Raw genomic sequence first — 22,718 nt, forward strand, 5'->3', positions numbered from 1 at the left:
CTCCTGGTGTCCGATCGCCGAATGACTGCTCAGTGCCTGAGTTCCAGGCATGAGCAGTCAAGCAGCAGAATCCTCGATCAATGGATTCCTATGAGAAACCATTGATCAATGTAAAAGATCAGTGTGGGCAGTGTTATAGCCCCCTATGGGGGCTATAACAATGCCAAAAAATAAAAAATAAAAAGTGGAAAAAGTAGTTAATAAAATCAATCAACCCCTTCCCTAATAAAAGTTTAAATCACCCCCCTTTTCCCATTTAGAAAAAAAACATATGTAGTATCGCTATGCACGGAAATGTCCGAAGAATAAAAATATATTGTTAATTAAGCCGCACGGTCAAATGGCAAAAAAAATTGCAATGTCCAAAATGGCGTATTTTTGGTCACTTTTTGTATAAAATGTATAAAAAGCAATAAAAAAAATCCGATCAATACAAAAATAGTACCGCTAAAAACTTCAGATCATGGCACAAAAAATTAGCCCTCATACCACCCCGTACGCGGAAAAATAAAAAAAGTTTATAGGGGTCAGAAGATGACAATTTTAAACGTATACATTTTCCTGCATGTAGTTATGATTTTTTTCCAGAAGTACGACAAAATCAAACCTAAATAAGTAGGATATCATTTTAATCGTATGGAGCTACAGAAGATTTTTACCGAAAAATGTACTGCGTAGAAACGAAAGCGCCCAAAATTTACAAAATTTTGTTGCACAATGATTTTTTTTTTCCGCTTTGTCGTAGATTGTTGGGTAAAACAACTGATGTCATTACAAAGTAGAATTGGTGGCGCAAAAAATAAGCCATCATATAGATTTTTAGGTGCAAAATTGAAATGGTTATGATTTTTTAAAGGTAATGAGGAAAAAATTAAAGTGCAAAACGGTAAAAAAAAAACGGGGCCTAAAGGGGTTAAAGAAAAAAACTCAGCTGCGTATACTGACTAGTTTCTAGTTCTGAGATGCCCTTTGTAAATAGAAGAAGCATGTACAGTAGCAATGCACAACTTTATCGCATTTAAAATTTCATAATCTGCAGTTCTTGCTTGGTCAGTTTACAATAAAAAAATAAAAAAAAAAAAACTTACAATTAGTGGAAAATAGAAAGATAAATTGATTTGAGGATCAACTTTAGTTAACAGTAGTATCCTGGTGTCACATGAACTCTCCTCTAAAGCAGTGTTTCCCAACCAGTGTGCCTCCAGCTGTGGCAAAACTACAACTCCCAGCATGCCCGGACAGCCAAAGGCTGTCCGGGCATGCTGGGAGTTGTAGTTTTGCCACAGCTGGAGGCACACTGGTTGGGAAACAATGCTCTAAAGATAGCTGAACCATCAAGCCACAGATTGTTCTACCTCAGCCGCTGACCACATAATACAAATACAGGCAGATCCAATAAAGACAAATCAATACAAACACCTGCCTTTCCAACAACCCTGAATGGCTAAAGCTATCAAAAAGGAACAGAAAACGAATATGGAAGAACAGAATGTTTAAAAAACACAAATATATCTTTTAATTATTTTACAAAGAAGTTTCCTGAGAAGAATTACTGCCAAAATGTTAAAATGGTCAGATAACTTTACAGGTACACTCCGTAAACAATTCTTACATTGAACTCGCCAGGAATATAACATTAATGTCCTATGATCAGACTAGGCAGTCAGTGGGGGTCCCAGGGGTCAGTCACCCACTGATGGCCTATCCTAAGCATAGGCCATTAATATTACAGTCCTGGCATCCCAACCATTCTGGTGTCTCTGACAATAATAATAGCAATGCAGACTTGCCATCAAATACACTGGAATAGAGTTCTCAGCCACACAAGTGTAATACTGGACAGCCAATAAGGACTGACCACAGGTCTGATGACCATTACTGACAGCATCAAATGATACTGATAGTTTGGTCCTTACACCCACTTTAAGGACCACACATGGGACCACAACACAGGCACAGGAATGCACTGGTATGTCAATTAGACTGCCTTTACAGAGATCTGCCATATCAGAAGGTGCAGCCACACGAGCTGTCCTCTCCCCAGATAGTCCATAGATATTACCAGGAGATCAGCAGAGAAGCCATAACGTCTGACCGCCTCCAATATTACTTATAGAGACCTAAACCACTGGCCACATAATGACAGTCCGTATACAGGAGCCCGGGCACCACCATCACTGACGTAGGACAGTGTGCCCGGACTGCTCAGAGCCCATATGTGTGAGCTTATATACCGAGGGGATCTGTATGGCGCAGCCGTGGCAGAACTCTAGAAGACCGGCGGGCTGCCTCTGAAGGTGTGGGTGGGGGGCGCTGATACCTAGGCTCAGGTACGGGTGACAGCAATAGGACGCCTGCCCCCCACAAGTGTCAGTGACAGGCCTAAAGCCGGGGCCTACAGCTCTATCACCGCCCACCTCCCCCGCTCAGGCCTGGGCCCACTTCCCCGACAGGCCCCGAAAGCTGCACGGTTCTCCCCGCTCACCTCACGGCCTTCTCCTCCGCCGCCAGCTCGGATACTGGGCCGGCGTGACGCCCGCGACGCCTCTCCGTCAGCCTCCCAGCGAGGTGAGCTCGGTCCAGCGGAGGGGGAGGGTAGATGCTATTTCCTAGCCAGCTAAAGGACCTCTGATGATGTCATGGCCATGTGACCAGCCATGTGACTAGACTCGAGTAGGCGGAGCCAGTCTGGAGTTTGCAAGAAGAACAATTGTTTTCGCGGGCTTATGAGTGGTTTGCTGGTGAGGAGAAGGACAGGAGACCTTTAGTAGCGGGAGAGAGTTTCTCTTGGTGGGTGTATGGGCAAGTAATACTCTGCAGGGGCTTATAGAGCCAGTCTGGAGTCTGCAAGAAGCACAGTTCATGCTGTAATGCTCTGCGGGGGTGGGGGTTGCTATAATGCTTGGTGGGGGTGGAGGTGGGTTTGCTGTAATGCTTCTTGCAGACACCAACCAAGAGAGAACCTCCGCAGAGCATTACAGCAACCCCCACCCCTGCAGAGCATTACAGCAAGCCACTCATATGCCTCTGGGGATATCAACTGTGCTTCTTGCAGACTCCACACTGGCTCTATAGGCCCCTGCAGAGTATTACTTAGGCTGCATTCAAACTGTGTGTCTTTGTTACAAACGGACATTAGGGGCTTTTTATTTATTTATTTCACTTTGACCATCCTTAACACCCGTTATTGTAACAGAGCCTAACGGGAGTCGTCATAACGGGCAAAGAGGATCCCTTTCACTTGAATGGGATTCCTCTAATATCCGTTATGACCCCTGTTATTCCACCGGAAGATAGCGGGAGATAAAGATGTCACATCCATCCCGCTATCTTCCTAATGGATGTCACCTACCGGCCACAAACGGCTGTGTGAAAGGAGCCTTAGCCATACACCCACCAATAGAAAACCTCACCCGCTACTAAAGGGCTTCTGCCCTTCTCCTCAGCAGCAAACCACTCTAAGGGGGAATTTATCATTAGTGGTAGAAGCTTTTTCTTTTTTATATGTAGCGCAAATTTTTGTGCAGTGAGTTATTTTGCGTCCTTTTTGTGCGTCTTTTATGATAATGCAAAAAGCAAGTACTCGATTTTTTGGGTGTATTGTGGAATGCATTTTGTAGTGGATACTAATTTATCATGAATCACTATACCAAAGAAGTCACTGAAAAAAAGTGCACACCACTAGACAATATATACGTAAATACACCAATTTTATTATGACACATATGCAAAACATATCAAAAAACATAATCAGGGATATCTAAAATCAATTAAAAACACTCACACAGAGCACAGCACAACCCTGGAGAAGGGCCATGAACCCCCTCCCACAGGTAAGTGACCCCGTCCTAAATATGAAAACTATAATCAAAATAGCCTAGCTGGCACCACATAAATAAATTGCATACAAAGTAGAAATAATCCGGAAATGATACTTAGGCAAGAGACAGAGATGGACGTCCAGTCAAGTAAGGACAGGGTCATGCCTGAACCCCACACGTTTCGTCGCTGAGCGACTTCCTCTGGAGTGTTGACAACCCCAATGGATGTCCATCTCTGTCTCTTGCCTAAGTATCATTTCCGGATTATTTCTACTTTGTATGCAATTTATTTATGTCGTGCCGGCTAGGCTATTTTGATTATAGTTGATTATAGTTTTCATATTCAGGACGGGGTCACTTACCTGTGGGAGGGGGTTCATGAACCTTCTCCAGGGTTGTGATGTGCTCTGTGTGAGCGTTTTTAACCCCTTAAGGACGAAGGGTTTTTCCGCTTTTGCAGTTTAATTTTTTCCTCATCAACTTCTAAAAATCATAACGCTTTCAATTTTGCACATAAAATTCCATATGATGGCTTATTTTGTGCGCCACCAATTCTACTTTGCAGTGACATTAGTCATTTTACCAAAAAATCCACAGCGAAACGGAAAAAAAATTAATTGTGCGACAAAATTGAAGTAAAAATTTCATTTTGTAACTTTTGGGGGCTTCTGTTTCTACGCAGTGCATTTTTCGGTAAAAATAACACCTTATCTTTATTCTGTAGGTCCATACGGTTAAAATGATACCCTACTTCTATAGGTTGGATATTGTCGTACTTCAGAAAAAAATCATAACTACATGCACGAAAATGTATACGTTAAAAATTCTCATCTTCTAACCCCTATAACCTTTTTATTTTTCCGCGTACGGGCCGGTATGAAGACTCAGTTTTGCGCCGTGTTCTGAAATTTTTATCAGTACCATTCTTGTATTGATTGGACTTTTTGATCGCTTTTTATTCATTTTTTCATGATATAAAAAGTAACAAAAAATATGCAATTTTGGACTTTGGAATTTTTTGCGCGTACACCATTGACCGTGCGGTTTAATTAACGATATATTTTTATAGTTTAGACATTTCCGCACGCGGTGATACAACATATGTTTATTTTTATTTACACATTTTTTTTTTTTTATGGGAAAAGGGGGGTGATTCAAACTTATTAGGAAAGGGGTTAAATGACCTTTGTTAACTTTTTTTTTTTCACTTTTTTTTTGCAGTGCTATTGCGCCCATAGGGAGCTATAGCATTGCACACACTGATCTTTTACTCTGATCCCTGCAAAGCCATAGCTTTGCATGGATCAGCGAGATAGGGGCTCAATTGCTCAATCCTGTAGCTCAGGCTTGGAGCAATCAAACGCTGATTGGACGCGACGGAGCAAGGTAAGGGGGGTCTCCGCTCACGTCCTAGCTGATCGGGACATCGCGATTTTATCGCGATGTCCCGATCAACCCGACTGAGCTGCCGGGAAGCATTTACTTTCACTTTTAGACGCAGCGGTCAACTTTGATCACCTCATCTAAAGGGTTAATTGCGCGCACCACAACGATCGGTGCCGCACGCTATTAGCCCAGGGTCCTGGCTATCATTAGCAGGCGGGACCGACCCAGTGTGATGCCGTTTTAAACACCGGTACCGGGCGTTGGGCATACAGGTACCCCCCTACGTCATGAAGGAGTTAATTGATTTTAGATGTCCCTGATTATATGTTTTTTGATGTTTTGCATGTGTCATTTTTTTCCCCCAAATACCCTTCTTATACCCCAAAAATACACCATCAAAAAAGGACACATAGGAAAGTGTTCTGCCGAGACAGCCGGCGGATGCAGGAGCCGTCCCTCAACACTGCCAAACTACATCTGTCCCATGATGGGAGTAGTTGTAGCAGCGCTGAGGGACTGCACTTGCACATCCCCCCCCCCCCCCCCCGGCTACGGGACTCTTGGGACTTATAGCACTACTATTCCCATCATGGACAGACTTCCCATGATGGGAGTTATAGTACATGGGCCGTGGGGCAGATCGTAGCAGGTCATTCTCCAGAGACCCACTATGATTCGCATTTATTAACTGTACAAGCCGGTGGCACATGCGGCGCGCTCCCCGCCGGCTCTTGTATATTCTGTCATAATTCATAGTCGACGGGAACTCTGGTGGATAGCTATTCACAAATCAGAGCTCCTGTATCCTGGCAGCGGGGATTATGAATTATGACAGCTGTATATAGGAGCTGTTATTTCTTGTTTTTCTTTTCATTTCAGATACGTGAATGCGGAGTACTGTGACGATGACCAGCGTTTTTTTTTCCCCATAAATTTCAATAAAATGGTTAACAAGGGCTGTGGGGAGTGTTTTTTTTAAATAAAAAATTTCTTACAATGTATCTTGTTTTTTTTATAACTGAATTTGCAGGCTTAGTAGTGGAAGCCGTCTTGTAGACAGAGTCCATTACTAAGCTGGGGCTTAGCTTTAGCCCCAAAATCAGCTAGCGCTAACCCCCAATTATTACCCTGGTACTCACCACCACAGAGGCGCCGGGAAGAACCGGTACCAACAGGCCCAGAGCATCAAAATAATAAATTGCGCTCCTGGGCCTAGCCGGTAAAAGGCTGGCGTTATTTAGGCTGGAGAGGGCCAGTAACAATGGTCCTCGCCAACCCTGGTAATGTCAGGCTGTTGTTGCTTGGTTTGTATCTGGCTGATACTGAAAATATGGGTAACCCTATATAAATATAAAAAAAAAAAATATGTGTGTGATTCCCCTATTTTCAGTATCAGCCAGATACCAACCAAGCAGCAACAGCCTGACGTTACCAGGGTTGGCGACGACCATTGTTACTGGCCCTCCCCAGCCTAAGTGACACCAGTCTATTACCGCCTAGGCCCGGGAGCGCCATTTTTAATGCTTCGGGCCTGTTGGTACCAGTTCTTCCCGGAACCCCTGTGGCGGTGGGTACTGAGCATTTTCACCCCACTGGTGTCTGACAGGTTTTTGGAACAGTGGTCCGTGAAAATGAAAAATGTCCTCTTGGGGTTTACAGGTGCTGTAGTACAACACCAGAGATGAAAAGTTAACATCTAGGGATGAGCTAATTGACTTTGAATGCTTCATCAGCAGTGGATTTGTATAAAACTTTGTTGTAATACTGTAAGGAGTGGGAGCATAAGCTATTTCCTAGTCATCAGATGGACCAGGTCCTTTATCCTATAGTATCCAGCCTTTTTATGTAGCATAAGCTAATTTCCTAGTCATCAGATGGACCAGGTCCTTTATCCTATAGTATCCAGCCTTTTTATGTAGCATAAGCTAATTTCCTAGGCAGCAGATGGACCAGGTCCCTTTGCCGGCTAGGATTTAGCAATCTCACGTAGAACAGTCTATTTCCTAGTCATCAGATGGACCAGGTCCCTTTGCTGGCTAGGATTTTGTAATCTCATATAGAACAGGCTATTTCCTAGTCATCAGATGGACCAGGTCCCTTTGCTGGCTAGGATTTTGTAATCTCATATAGAACAGGCTATTTCCTTGTCATCAGATGAACCGGGTACTTTATTTCATCGTCATCAGATGGCCCGGTTCCCTTTGCTGGCTAGGATTTAGCAATCTAACATAGAACAGGCTATTTCCTAGTTATCAGTAGTGTTGCTCGCGAATATTCGCAATGCGAATTTTATTCGCGAATATCGCATATTCGCGAATATAGCACTATATATTCGTAATTACGAATATTGTTATTTTTTTTTCACAATACACATCACAGTGATCATCCCTCTCTGCTTCCAGCTTGTGTGGTGTAAAGAAGGCTCTAATACTATTGTGTGAGACTGGCGTACATATGGGAAAATTTGCATATGCTAATTTTCGCATATGCGAATGTTCGCATATGCAAATTCTCGTATATGTAAATTTTCGCACATGCCAATTCTCGTTTATGCAAATTTTTGCTTATGCAAATTCTCGTGTATGTTAATTTTCGCACATGCAAATTCTCGTTTATGCAAATTTTAGCATATGCGAATTTTCGCATATGCGAAAATATAACGCAAATATTACGAATTTAGTGAATATTCGTCCATATATTTGCGAAATATCGCAAATTCGATTATGGCCTATGCTGCTCAACACTAGTCATCAGATGTACCAGGTCCCTTTTCTGGCTAGGATTTAGCAATGTCACATAGAGCAGGCTATTTCCTAGTCATCAGATGTGCCAGGTCCTTTATTTCCTAGTCATCAGATGGACCATGTCCTTTATTTCCTAGTCATCAGATGGACCATGTCCTTTATTTCCTAGTCATCATATGTACCAGGTCCTTTATTTCCTAGTCATCAGATGGACCATGTCCTTTATTTCCTAGTCATCATATGTACCAGGTCCTTTATTTTCTAGTCATCAGATGGACCATGTCCTTTATTTCCTAGTCATCAGATGTATTAGGTCCTTTTGCTGCCTAGGATTTAGCAATCTCTCATAGAACAGGCTATTTCCTAGTCATCAGATGTGCCAGGTCCTTTATTTCCTAGTCATCAGATGTACCAGGTGCCTTTTCTGGCTAGGATTTAGCAATCTCACATAGAGCAGGCTATTTCCTAGTCATCAGATGTATTAGGTCCTTTTGCTGCCTAGGATTTAGCAATCTCACATAGAACAGGATATTTCCTAGTCATCAGATGTATTAGGTCCTTTTGCTGCCTAGGATTTAGCAATCTCTCATAGAGCAGGCTATTTCCTAGTCATCAGATGTATTAGGTCCTTTTGCTGCCTAGGATTTAGCAATCTCTCAGAGAACAGGCTATTTCCTAGTCATCAGATGTATTAGGTCCTTTTGCTGCCTAGGATTTAGCAATCTCTCAGAGAACAGGCTATTTCCTAGTCATCAGATGGACCAGGTCCTTTATTTCCTAGTCATCAGATGTACCAGGTCCTTTATTTCCTAGTCATCAGATGTACCAGGTCCTTTATTTCCTAGTCATCAGATGTACCAGGTCCTTTATTTCCTAGTCATCAGATGGACCAGGACCCTTTGCTGGCTAGGATTTTGTAATCTCACATAGAACAGGCTATTTCCTAGTCATCAGATGAACCAGGTCCTTTATTTCATCGTCATCAGATGTTCCAGGTCCTTTTGCTGGCTAGGATTTAGCAATCTCACATAGAACAGGCTATTTCCTAGACAGCAGATGGACCAGGTCCTTTATTTCATCGTCATCAGATGTTCCAGGTCCTTTTGCTGGCTAGGATTTAGCAATCTCACATAGAACAGGCTATTTCCTAGACAGCAGATGGACCAGGTCCTTTAGCTGCCTAGGATTTAGACTCTACCGGAGGGGGACAAGCATCGATTCTGCTGCCCCAGCCCGGCAATCTCACTGCCACCTCCTCCACCCTCGCATGGTTTTGGCCCCAGAGTCCTGTCAGGCCCAGTCCACAATGTCCCACACTCCGCCAGCAGAACCAAGTGCCTCTGACTTCACAGGCCCCGGAATGGAACGATCCCTCCTATAGCTGCACTCCTGTCTATGACTCCTCTACTTCAGGCAGGAGGCAAAACCAAAATACTAGCAGGGCGAAATATGGCAGACAAGAGCCAAGTGAGATCCCGCCAGATGATGATGGGCAGCCCGGTCATGGTGACGCCACCAGTTTCCCCATCCTGCCCGCTGTTGCCAGTGACGCTCCGGCCTGCTGCATTGTACACACAATAGGGCATCCTGAGGCGATGGGAACCCCCAAGGAAATCTCTTCACCTACTCAGGAAGAATATTGCAACTTTCCAGTTTATAGTGAAACCTCTTACCCCTTAAGACCAGATATTCTTTGACACGAGAAGACCACCCCCTGAAAGACAACTCTTATGTTGAATTTTGGGTGGTCATCTTAACCCCTTAAATGGGCACTGTCAGATACAAAAACTTTTGATATGTTGTAAAGCATGCAAATCCAATAGGTTTTGCAATTGCTTTCATTAGAAAATGTTCAGTATTTCATACTGAAAAAGCCAGTCAAACAACTGCACCCCCCCCCACCCTGCCTGCTTGGACACATACTAGTCCTGCTGTGTCCATGTACCATCACCTGTGTCATGGACACACTTCCTTGATTGACAGCTGTGAGTGCAGGGCTTACAGCTGGAGGAATAATCCTCCCACTGTCAGCTTGTGTCCCGCTACTGTCAGTGAGGACAAGCTGGGAGTTGTAGTTTACCTAATGCTAGTGGAGATGTGAGCAGAGAGCATACTGAGGGAGGGGGCAGAGACCTGCACAGTGAGGCCACGCCCCCTCCCTTTGAGAGGATTTCAGACTAGTGAGCTAAATTAAAAGTGTAACAAAATAAATAAAGGTGCTAGACACATACAAATTAGATGTACATGGTCAGGATTAGGTACTGAGCTATATTTAAGAAAAACATTTTTTTTGTGGGATCTGACAGGTACACTTTAAGGACACAGCTCATTTTGGCCTTAAAGGACAAAGAAATAAAATTTGAGCCTTTTCCTCATAGGCATAATGTTTTCTTTCCATCCATAGACCCATATGAGGGCTTGTTTTTTGCACAACCAATTGTAATTTGTAATGGCATTAAAAAGAAAACCACAATTTTGCAACTTATGGAACTTTAAGGACGCCGTGCGTATGCATACGCCCTGCATCTCGAGTCCTTAAGGACGTGGGGCGTATGCATGCGCCCGTGGGAATTCCGGTCCCCGCCACTAGCCGGTTGGGGACCAGACCGGGATGTCTGCTGAAATCATTCAGCAGGCATCCCGGCACATCGCCGAAGGGGGTCCTGAGACCCCCCTATGTCGGCGATCGCAAAAAATAGCATGTCAATTCAGACATGCGATTTTCTGCTATTCCGGGCTGATCTGGTCTCTGGTGACCCGATCACCCGGAAAATAGGGATGATCGGAACTGTCAGTGACAGTCCTGATCATCCTGAGGGATAGGAGCGAGGTCGCAGTGCTGCGATCTCCTCCTATCCCCTGCCATTGGTCAGAACTGATTCTGACCAATGGCAGGACAGTGGGTTGGCAAACCCCCGTTCTGCCCACCCATGGATGTCGAGGGGAACGTGGGGAGAAGATGGAGGCCAGTACCTGGAGGTGAAGATGCCTGGGGACCCCTGATCGTCGCTGGAGACTGCTGGATCCTGGCTCAGGTAGGGAAACCATGTTGGGGGGGGGGGGGAATGAAAGTGAAAGTAAAGTGATCTTTACTGTGGCAACCACTAGGAAGGCCAAACTGCAACTCCCAGCATGCCCGGACAGCCAAAGGCAACATCTGGAGGGTCACAGTTTGGAGACCACTGTTACAGTGGTGCCCAAACGGTAGCCCTCCAGATGTTGCCAAACTACAACTATCAGCATGCCTAGACTGCCCAGGCATGCTGGGAGTTGTAGTTCTTTAACATCTGTCCCTTCAGATTTAGCAATTTTCATGAAATTTTTGAAAATTGCTGCTCTACTTTGAAGCCCTCTAATTTTTTCAAAAAGCAAAAATATGTCCATTTTATGATGCCAACATTAAGTGGACATATTGTATTTGTGAATAAAAATAACATTTATTTGGACTATCCATTTTCCTTACAAGTAGAGAGCTTCAAAGTTAGAAAAATGCTAAATTTGCTAAATTTTCATGAAATTTGGGGAGTGCAGACAACATGTTAAAAAAAAAAAGGGTATAGAAAACACAATGGGGGACATGTATCAAAGATTTTACTCCTGCTTTGTGTGTATTTTTTTGCGCAAAATTTGGCGCAAGCCCTTTTTTTGCGCATTTTTTTGCGCACGTTTTGATAGAGCATGTCGTCCAGATGTAGCTGAATCGGGGTACCTTGGAGCTGCATATATAGTACACATGGATTTATTACCTGCGTACTTTTCCTTTGCACAAAAAATTTTGACACAAGTGCGTCTTTTTCCCAGCAAATATAAGCCAACTTTAACTGCAATCCTTTCTATTTCTGAAGGAAAGTTCTACTAAGGAACCACCAGAATGTTTTCACTTTCCTATCTCAATTCCTCCTTTGGTTTGCTTTATATTTTTACTTTTAAAATAATTTGCATATAGAATATTTGTTTACAGTTCAGTTATTCATTAGATCACTTGTATATTGGTATTGTTATTTTATGATCCAACAATTTAATACATTTACATAGGAAATGTTTGATAGCTTACTTATCATTGAACAAGCTCCGTCACATTAAAATAGCTTTGGAATCCACTTAACACTGTAGATCATTCTCCTTTTATTTTTAAAATTTACTGCTTTCCGTTATACTTTTCCCCAGCGCCCGGTAAGATGGTGGCTATCACTGATAGCCAGCCATCTTACCATGTGCCACGGGGGGGTTTCATCCCCCCCCCCCCCCAATTACAAATCTCAGCATGCCCACTCTGTCGAGGCATGCTGGGAGTTGTAGTTCTGTAACATATGGAAGACCACAGATTGGAGACCATTATACAGTGGTCTACAAACTGTGGACCTTCAGCTGTTGCAAAACTACAACTCCCAGACTGCTCAAGCATGCTGGGAGTTGTAGTTCGTCTACATCTGACCCTTCAGATATTGCCGAAATACAACTTCCAGCATGTCTGGCCATGCTGGGAATTATAGTTTTGCAACAGCTGGAGGCACACTAGTTGGGAAACATTGTTTGTTTCCTAACTCTTTTTCCCAACCCGTGTGCCTCCAGCTGTGCCTCCAAACTATAACGCCCAGCATGGACTGACAGACCATGCATGCTGGGAATTGAAGTTGTGCAACAGCTGGAGGCACACTGGTTTGGAAACACTAAGTTAAGTAAAAAAACTTTCAAGTGTTTTGCAACCAGTGTGCCTTCAGCTGTTGGATAACTACAACCCTCAGCATGCACGGACTGCCAAAGGGCATGCTGGGAGTTGTAGCAGTATGCCTCCAGCTGTTGCATAACTACAAGTTCCAGCATGTCCTTCTGCTGTCACTGCATGCTGAGATTTGAAGTTTTTGCAACAGCTGAAGGCACACTGGTTGCGAAACACTGAGTCTGTTTCCGTGTTTCGCGACCAGTGTGCCTCCAGCTGTTGCAAAACTACAACTCCCAGCATGCACGGACATCCAAAGGGCATGCTCGGAGTTGTAGTTTTGCAACAGCTGGATGTTCCTCCCCCCAATGTGAATGGACAGGGTACACTCACATGGGCGGAGGTTTACAGGGAGTGCTGCAAGATTGAGAGGCAGCAAACTCGCTGTGAACCCCCGCCCGTGTGACTGTACCCTAAAAACACTACACTGCACTACACTTAAATAAAATAAGTAAAAAACACTACATATACACATACTGCTACACAGCCCCCCTCCCCAATAAATATGAACAACGTCTGGTACGGCACTGTTTCCAAAATGGAGCCTCCAGCTGTTGCAAAACAACAACTCCCAGTATTGCCGGACAGCCATTGACTGTCCAGGCATGTTTGGAGTTTTGCAACAGCTGGAGGCACCCTGTTTGGGAAACACTGGCATAGAATACCCCTATGTCCACCCCTATGCAAAACCCTAATTTAGGCCTCAAATGCGCATGGCACTCTCACTTTGGAGCCCTGTCGTATTTCAAGGCAACATTTTAGGGTCACATATGGGGTATCGCCGTACTCGGGAGAAATTGCCTTACAGATTTTGGGGGGCTTTTTCTCCTTTTGCCCATTATGAAAAGGAACAGTTGGAGTCTACACCAGTATGTTAGTGTATAAAAATAAAATTATTTACACTGACATGCAGGTGTTGCCGCATACTTTACATTTTCACAAGAGGTAAATGGGAAAAAAGATCCCCATTTTTTGGGACACAATTTAGCCAGAGTACGGAGATACCACATATGTGGGCGCAAAGTCCTCTGCGGGCTCACAAGCCCATAAGGTAGAGTGCACCATGTACATTTGAGGTGATTTGCACAGGGGTGTCACAGATGTTAAATGAAGAATAAGGACATTGATATAATTGATGTGTTATAATTGGGTGCAAAAAGTGGTATTATTGTGAGATTAAAACTCTACATAATGAAGAAAAAAATTCTAAAACTAATAACGAGGACACATTTACTGTTTAGGTGCAGATACGCTGCAGACAAAGCTCCTACTAAATAGAGCTGTGGTGTAAATTTATGCTCTGAGGAGAATTCTAAATTTAAACGCAATTCAAAAAAGTAGCTGCACAAGAATGATAAATTTAACGCAGCTGCGCCAAATTTAGACAACAGGCAGAGGGGTAAAAAACTTCTATTATACACTGGAAATGATACATGTCCCCCAATGTGTACTCAAGTAGAAAACAGACATGGTGCACATCTACAATCTTGCACAATGATCCAATTGCTTCTCAGCATAATTTCAAAAGCTAACAGGTTGTTAGTATATACGTTTTGATCAAAAAGTACAAAGCCCACTCGCCACGTCAAGGCCACCCATTCAGAGTGGGTCCCTAACGTCCCTAGCATAAAATGGCGTAGCACTGGGCGGCGACCACCACCACCGCGACACCAGTGCCCACAGGGGGAACAACCCACTGGCAGAGCGGCCCCAACGCCACTCAAACCAGTCCAGGGGTCGTACCTCCCCGCAGACACGGCGCCACGGCAGCAACAGACGGCGCACAGTGTGAACAGGATGTTATAGCACACTTACCATGCTCTCCCAGTCAAACTGGGAGGCTGTCAGGAAAGAAAATGCCCATGTGTAGCTAACTACTACTTATATAGGGTTGGGCTGAGGGGGTGGGGAAGAGTGCAGACAACATGTTCAAAAAAAAAAAAAAGAGGGGATAGAAAACACAATGTGTACTCAAGTAGAAAACAGACAAGGTGCATATCTACAATCTTGCACAATGATCCAATTGCTTCTCAGCATAATTTCAAAAGCTAACAGGTTGTTAGTATATACGTTTTGATCAAAAAGTACAAAGCCCACTCGCCACGTCAAGGCGGGCTGCATTGTGCTGTGTTCCCCGGCCAGCCGGCCAGAAGCTCTACCAACTGACTGCACAGTCAGTGTAATCGTGATTACATTGAGCCGGCGAGTTGGGGAAGCAGGCATCATTGAGCAGAATTCCCCGGCCGCCCAGAAGCATTGCTTTAAACAATGCTTTGCACATATAGCACAGCGGGGGGCATGCCATTTTGCACAGTGGGGGACAAACCATATAAAATATTGCAGCGGGGGACAAGCCATATTGCGCTGCGGGGGACAAGCCATATAGAAGTGCTGCGGGGGGCCAGACATATAGCTATATGTCTTGCCCCCAACTGTCCTATATGGCTTGCCCCCGCTGCGCTATATGTGGAAAGGATTGTTTAAAAAGCAGTGCATCTGGCCGGCCTGCACAGTGTAATCACAATGGCACTGACTGACTTTAAAAACACTGCGGGGAGCCTTGAATGGCACCTCGGTTCCGGCCATTCGGGGCTCCCAGCGGGGTATTTGAAAATGAAGGTAAAAGGCACTTGATTCATCGCAGGGGAGACTCTGTTCAATGATGGGGGTAGTAGTACAAGCACTACTGTAGTCTCTAAATTGCATCCCTTTGCATCAGTTTACATCGGTTAGTAGTATGGTCCGTTTAAGTAAGCTTGGAGACAACAGCTGTGTGAACATAGCCTTACCGAACCCCCATGATGTGTTTACGGGGTTCCATATGCTAAAATGGTAGAGCAGGGTCCCCTTACCTGCCGCCAATAGCCGATTCACTGATGTATCCTGGCTTGGCCAGGCTATATCAACGGATTTCCAATCTCACTGTGTAATGATTGCATATAAAAGTCCCCTATAGGGACTTAAAAGATGAAGAACCCCTTAATAATGATAATGGAGAGGTTGTCACAGGCGATCAAGAGAAGGCGGAGCTACTGAATGGGTTCTTTAGTTCTGTATACACTATGGAAGAAGGAGCTGACATTGGCCAGGTCAGTGCTGGTAACACATCATGTAATGTACTGAACTGGCTTAATGTAGAGATGGTACAAGGTAAGTTAAGTGATATAAATGTAAGCAAATCCCCAGGACCGGATGGACTACACCCAAGAGTTCTTAGAGAGGTAAGTTCAGTAATATCTGTACCCCTGTTCATGATATTTAGAGATTCTCTGGTGTCTGGTATTGTACCAAGGGACTGGCGCAAGGCGAATGCGGTGCCAATCTTCAAAAAGGGTTCTAGGTCTTCCCCAGGAAACTATAGACCGGTAAGTTTAACGTGCATTGTGGGTAAATTGTTTGAAGGACTTATAAGGGATTACATACAGGAATACATAGGGGATAATTGTATTATAAGTGATAGCCAGCATGGGTTTACTAAGGATAGAAGTTGTCAAACCAATCTAATTTGCTTTTATGAAGAGGTGAGTAGAAGCCTTGACAGAGGAATGGCTGTGGATATAGTGTTTCTGGATTTTGCTAAAGCGTTTGATACTGTCCCTCATAGACGTCTGACAGGTAAGTTAAGGTCTTTGGGTTTGGAAATTTTAGTTTGTAACTGGATTGAACACTGGCTCATGGATCGTACCCAGAGAGTGGTGGTCAATGATTCGTACTCTGATTGGTCCCCGGTTATTAGTGGTGTACCCCAAGGTTCAGTACTGGGACCGCTGTTGTTTAATTTATTTATCAATGATATAGAGGATGGTATTAACAGCTCTGTTTCTATCTTTGCAGATGACACCAAGCTTTGTAGCACAGTACAGTCTATAGAGGATGTGCATAAGTTACAAGATGACTTGGATAGACTAAGTGTCTGGGCATCCACTTGGCAAATGAGGTTCAATGTGGATAAATGTAAAGTTATGCATCTGGGTACTAATAACATGCATGCATCGTATGTCTTAGGGGGGATTAAACTGTCAGAGTCACTGGTAGAGAAGGATCTGGGTGTACTTGTAGATCACAGACTACAGAATAGCATGCAATGTCAGGCTGCTGCTTCCAAAGCCGGCAGGATATTGTCATGTATCAAAAGAGGCATGGACTCAAGGGACAGGGACATAATACTCCCCCTTTATAAATCATTGGTACGGCCTCACCTGGAATATGCTGTTCAGTTTTGGGCACCTGTCCATAAAAGGGACACTGCGGAGTTGGAAAGGGTGCCGAGACGCGCGACTAAACTAATATGGGGCATGGAACATCTTAGCTATGAGGAGCGATTAAAGGAGTTGCAATTGTTTAGTCTTGAGAAGAGACGTTTAAGGGGGGATATGATAAACGTATATAAGTATATTAAAGGCCCATACAAAAAATATGGAGAAAAACTGTTCCAGGTTAAACCCCCCCAAAGGACGAGGGGGCACTCCCTCCGTCTGGAGAAGAAAAAGTTTAGTCTCAAGGGGCGACACGCCTTCTTTACCGTGAGGACTGTGAATTTATGGAACGGTCTACCTCAGGAACTGGTCACAGCTGGAACAATTTACAGCTTTAAAACAGGATTAGATACATTCCTGGAACAAAATAACATTAATGCTTATGAAGAAATATAAAATCTCATCCCTTCCCAATATCGCGCCACACCCCTACCCCTTAATTCCCTGGTTGAACTTGATGGACATATGTCTTTTTTCGACCGTACTAACTATGTAACTATGTAACTATGAAGAAGAAATTTTTTTTTAAAATCATATAAAATCCACTTCCCTAACATGAAAAAAAAATTTACATATTTGATATCGCCAAAAATGTGGCCATATCGCCAAAAATACAGAACTTTAATTGTATCATATATCTGAATTTTTTTCTAAAAAGCGATCAAAAAGTCCCATCAAAACAAAAATGGTACCGATAAAAACTACAGATCACGGTGTAATAAATGACCCCTCATACATTCCTATACACAGAAAAATAAAGTTATAGGGGTCAGAAATGGAAAATTTTATGCATACCATACGGTTAAATAAAGTTTGCAATTTTTTAAAAGTAGTACAATAATAGAAAAACTCTATCAATCAGGTATCGTTTTAATTGCATTGACCTACAGAATAAAGATAGTGGATAATTTTTACCATAAGGTAAAAACCAACCCCCCCAAACCCTGCAAAATTGCAGTTTTCTTATACATTTGCACCACAAATAATATTTTTTGGGTTTTGCGGTACATTTTGTGTTAAAATGAAAATTGTTATTCCAAAGTACAAATGCTCACGCAAAATATAAGCCCTCAAATGGGTAATGGCTAATGGGTATGCCCTTGCATCCTGGTAGTTTACGAATGCAGGGTGTACCTGTACACCCTGGTCCTGTTACCTCTGTTTGAAGCACGCTCACGAGCTGAGTGTGCTTCATACGCGGTGAGTCCTGACTACTATCAGCAGCCAGGACCCAGGGTTAATGGCGTACATCACTGATCAGGCAGATGCCCAGCATTTACCCTTTAGATGCCACAATCAAAGTTGATTGCGGCATCTGAAATGTTAAGAAAACGATCCCAGCAACTCAGCAGAGCTGATTGGGACCATCGCAGTGAAATCGCAATGTCCTGATCAGCTGAGAGGACAGCGGGAGGGCCCTTACCTGCCTTCTCACCAACCGATCGGTGCTCTGATTCCCCCAGCCAGGCTCTGCAGGCTGGAACAGCAGAACATTGATAACACTGATCAATGTTGTTCTATGGAGCAAAAAAAAGTTAATAATGTGAATAAGCTCCTCCCCTAATAAAAGTTTGAATCACCCCCCCCCCCCATTTCCCATTTTTTAAATAAAATAAAGTAATGAAAAATATACATAATCATATGTGGTATCTCTGATACGTAAATGTCCAAACTATTAAAATATAAGGCTAGTTAAACCATATGGTTGATAGCGTACACGTAAAAAAAATACCAAAGTCTAAAACTGGGCATTTTTGTTCTCTTCATATACCATTAAAAAAAAAAGCGATCAAAAAAGTCCCATCAAAACAAAAATTGTAATGAGAAAAATTTACAGACCATGGCACAAAATAATATGCTCTCATATAGCCCCGTATGCAGAAAAATAAAAAATGTATATGTCAGAAAATGACAATTTTAAACATACTAATTTTGGTGCATGTAGTTATTTTTTTAAGTGGTAAAATAAATAAAACCTACATAAATTGGGTATCCTTGTAATTGTATGGACCTACAGAATAAAGATAAGGTGTCATTTATACCAAAAAGTGCATTGTATAGAAATGGAAGCCCCCAAAAGTAAAAAAAATTGTGTTTTTTTTATTTTTTATTTTACCCCACAAATAAGTTTTTTTGTTTCGTTGCAGATTATGTTATAAAATAAGTGATGTCATTACAAACTACAAATGGTAACGCAAAAAACAAGCCCTTATATGGGTCTGTAGGTGGAAAATTGAAAGCATTATTATTTTTAGAAGGGAAGGAGGAAAAAAGCAAACACAAAAATTGTCTGGGTCCTTAAAGGGGTACTCCGGCGCTAAGACATCTTATCCCCTATCCAAAGGATTGGGGATAAGATGCCTGATCGCGGGGGTCCCGCCACTGGGGACCCCCGTGATCTTCCACGCCGCACCCCGTTAGAATCAGGCCCCGGAGCGTGTTTGCTCCGGGTCTGATTACTGTCGATCACGGGGACGGAACATAGTGACGTCACGGCTCGGCCCCCGTGTGATGTCACGCTCCACCCCCTCAATGCAAGCCTATGGAGGGGGCGTGACAGCTGTCGGGACCCCAGCGGTGGGACCCCCGCGATCAGGCATCTTATCCCCTATCCTTTGGATAGGGAATAAGATGTCTTAGCGCCGGAGTACCCCTTTAAAGGGGTACTCCGGTGGGCAACATTTTTTTTGTAATCAACTGGTGCCAGAAAGTTAAACAGATTTGTAAATTACTTCTATTAAAAAATATTTATCCTTCTAGTAATTATTGTCATCTGTATATTACAGACAATGTTCTTTTGTTTTTGGATTTTTTTTTTTCCTGTCCACAGTGCTCTCTGCTGACACCTCTGTCCATATCAGGAACTGTTCAGAACAGGAACAAATCCACATAGCAAACATATCCTGCTCTGGACAGTTCCTGATACAGACAAAGGTGTCAGCAGAGAGCACTGTGGACAGAAAAAATAAAAATAAATCCAAAAACAAAAGAACTTAACCCCTTAAGTTTCACAATGTTTTTATTGAATTTTATAAACATAAGAAATGTAGCATATAACATAATATGACATCAGATGTGTCAGAGTTTACATATGAACATGCATAATAACCTTGACTGGTGGAGCATAATCGTTCATCCAAACAGTGTTATGCATATTCACAAAGGATCTATCAGGTCCAAAGGGACCTTAATTGAAATTTGAGAGCAAGATAATAACAATAAGAAAGAAAACAATAAAACAATAAAATAGTGAGTCTCCATAACTTCAACAAAATCAATCAAAATTGCTGCATCAGGCAGTTGTCTGGTATTTGGTAGAATTCAGAATCGAGGTCTCACAAGGGTCAGCCGTCTTATACACTCGAAGAACCGCTCTTTTGTGTGTAGTAAGATAAATTGTATCATTACTTAGTTTAGATAGTAAGGGTCTATGGGGGGTTTATAAAGCTTAATCCAGGATTCCCATGAGGCTGTACACTCATCTCTTTTTCCCCTTTGACCAAAAAGTATTAGCTCATAGTTATAATGAGATAGCAGTGTATTTATTAATTTGTTAATGTGTGGAATCTCTTTTGATTTCCATTTGGAGGCTAGTAACATTTTATATGACAAACATATGTGTACAATCGGAGTTTGTATGTTTTTTGGGAGATCTTCCAGACCCAGAAGTAATAGAAGTAATTCATCTTTAGGTTGTGAACAATGAGGGATCAATTTCAAAATCATACTTTTTACTTCTGAAACAAAGGTAAGTATGGCCGGGTAAGTGAGGAAGATATGTTTTAGGGAGCCTTGTTCCCCACAATCCCTCCAACATAGTGGCGACAGGTGAGGAAAAATCAAAGATAATTTTTTAGGTGTGTAGTACCATCTATTGACAAACTTGCAATGATGTTCCCATAAATTAGCACATACTGTTGCTTTTTTTTATCTTTAAGGATGTATTCAGCCATTTAGATTCAGAGAATGATTGTCCCAAGTCGGATTCCCATCGTACCATCGCCGAATTTTTGTTTAACCATTTGTCTTCATTAAAATAGGAATAAAAGTTTTTAAGTCCTTTTTCTTTCTCCTTTACAGGATCAAGGAACCAAGTATGGAGGCTTTTGGGGAGTGTAGAATAGGATTCAGGGAATTTTTGCAAGTGCTTCTGTAGAATGTTGTAATATTTTTTATCGGATTCGGGTATTTTGTAGTTTGACTGAAACTCATCAAATGATAGCATTTTGTTATTCCTAACTACATCAGAGATGTATTTAATGCCCAGATCCTCCCAATGTAGTATGTTCAGTTTAGGGAGAAAGAGCTGGAGAGATTGGAGTGGTATCGGGGAGTCCATGTTACCCTCAATTTTGTCAATGTTTATAATACTCGAACTCCACACTTTGCCCGCTATTGAGAGGGTTGGGGGAATTCCAGGTCTATTAACCCCTTAAGGACTCAGCCCATTTTGGCCTTAAGGACTCAGACAATTTAATTTTTACATTTTCATTTTTTCCTCCTCGCCTTCTAAAAATCATAACTCTTTTATATTTTCATCCACAGACTAGTATGAGGGCTTGTTTTTTGCGCGACCAGTTGTCCTTTGTAATGACATCACTCATTATATCATAAAATGTATGGCGCAACCAAAAAACACAATTTTTGTGGGGAAATGAAAACGAAAAACGCAATTTTGCTAATTTTGGAAGGTTTTGTTATCACGCCGTACAATTTATGGAAAAAATTACATGTGTTCTTTATTCTGAGGGTCAATACGATTAAAATGATGCCCATTATTATATACTTTTATATTATTGTTGCATTTAAAAAAAATCACAAACTTTTTAACCAAATTAGTACGTTTATAATCCCTTTATTTTGATGACCTCTAACATTTTTATTTTTCCGTATAAGTGGCGGTATGGGGGCTCATTTTTTGCGCCATGATCTTTACTTTTTTTGATACCACATTTGCATATAAAAAACTTTTAATACATTTTTTATAATTTTTTTAAATAAAATGTATTAAAAAAGTAGGAATTTTGGACTTTTTTATTTTTTTTTCGTTCACGCCGTTCACCGTATGGGATCATTAACATTTTATTTTAATAGTTTGGACATTTACGCATGCGGCGATACCAAATATGTCTATAAAAAATGTTTTTTTACGCTTTTTGGGGGTAAAATAGGAAAAAACGGACGTTTTATTTTTTTATTGGGGGAGGGGATTTTTCACTTTTTTTTTTACTTTTACTTTTACATTTTTTTACATTTTTTTTTACACTTGAATAGTCCCCATAGGGGACTATTCATAGCAATACCATGATTGCTAATACTGATCTGTTCTATGTATAGGACATAGAACAGATCAGTATTATCGGTCATCTCCTGCTCTGGTCTGCTCGATCACAGACCAGAGCAGGAGACGCCGGGAGCCGCACGGAGGAAGGAGAGGGGACCTCCGTGCAGCGTCATGAATGATCGGATCCCCGCAGCAGCGCTGCGGGCGATCCGATCGTTCATTTAAATCGCGAACTGCCGCAGATGCCGGGATCTGTATTGATCCCGGCACCTGAGGGGTTAATGGCGGACGCCCGTGAGATCGCGGGCGTCGGCCATTGCCGGCAGGTCCCTGGCTGCGATCAGCAGCCGGGATCAGCCGCGCATGACACGGGCATCGCTCCGATGCCCGCGGTTATGCTTAGGACGTAAATGTACGTCCTGGTGCGTTAAGTACCACCTCACCAGGACGTACATTTACGTCCTGCGTCCTTAAGGGGTTAAAGGGGTACTCCGGCGGAAAACTTTT

The 22,718-nt window shown here is 42.6% G+C and overlaps 1 protein-coding gene across 3 annotated transcripts in view; it reads right to left on the minus strand.

The window, feature by feature from the left end:
- Positions 1-2,643, minus strand: part of TAB2 (TGF-beta activated kinase 1 (MAP3K7) binding protein 2) — a 115,830-nt gene extending 113,187 nt beyond the window's left edge. For all 3 annotated transcript variants that reach the window (XM_056566766.1, XM_056566765.1, XM_056566763.1), the window contains exon 1: positions 2,486-2,643. The gene's annotated coding sequence lies outside the window, so the exon portion shown is untranslated. The remainder of the gene's footprint in view (positions 1-2,485) is intronic.
- Between the last annotated feature and the right edge of the window lie 20,075 nt (positions 2,644-22,718).

This window comes from Hyla sarda, chromosome 3 (genome assembly GCF_029499605.1).
Source record: "Hyla sarda isolate aHylSar1 chromosome 3, aHylSar1.hap1, whole genome shotgun sequence".
Classification (NCBI taxonomy): Eukaryota; Metazoa; Chordata; class Amphibia; order Anura; family Hylidae; genus Hyla; species Hyla sarda.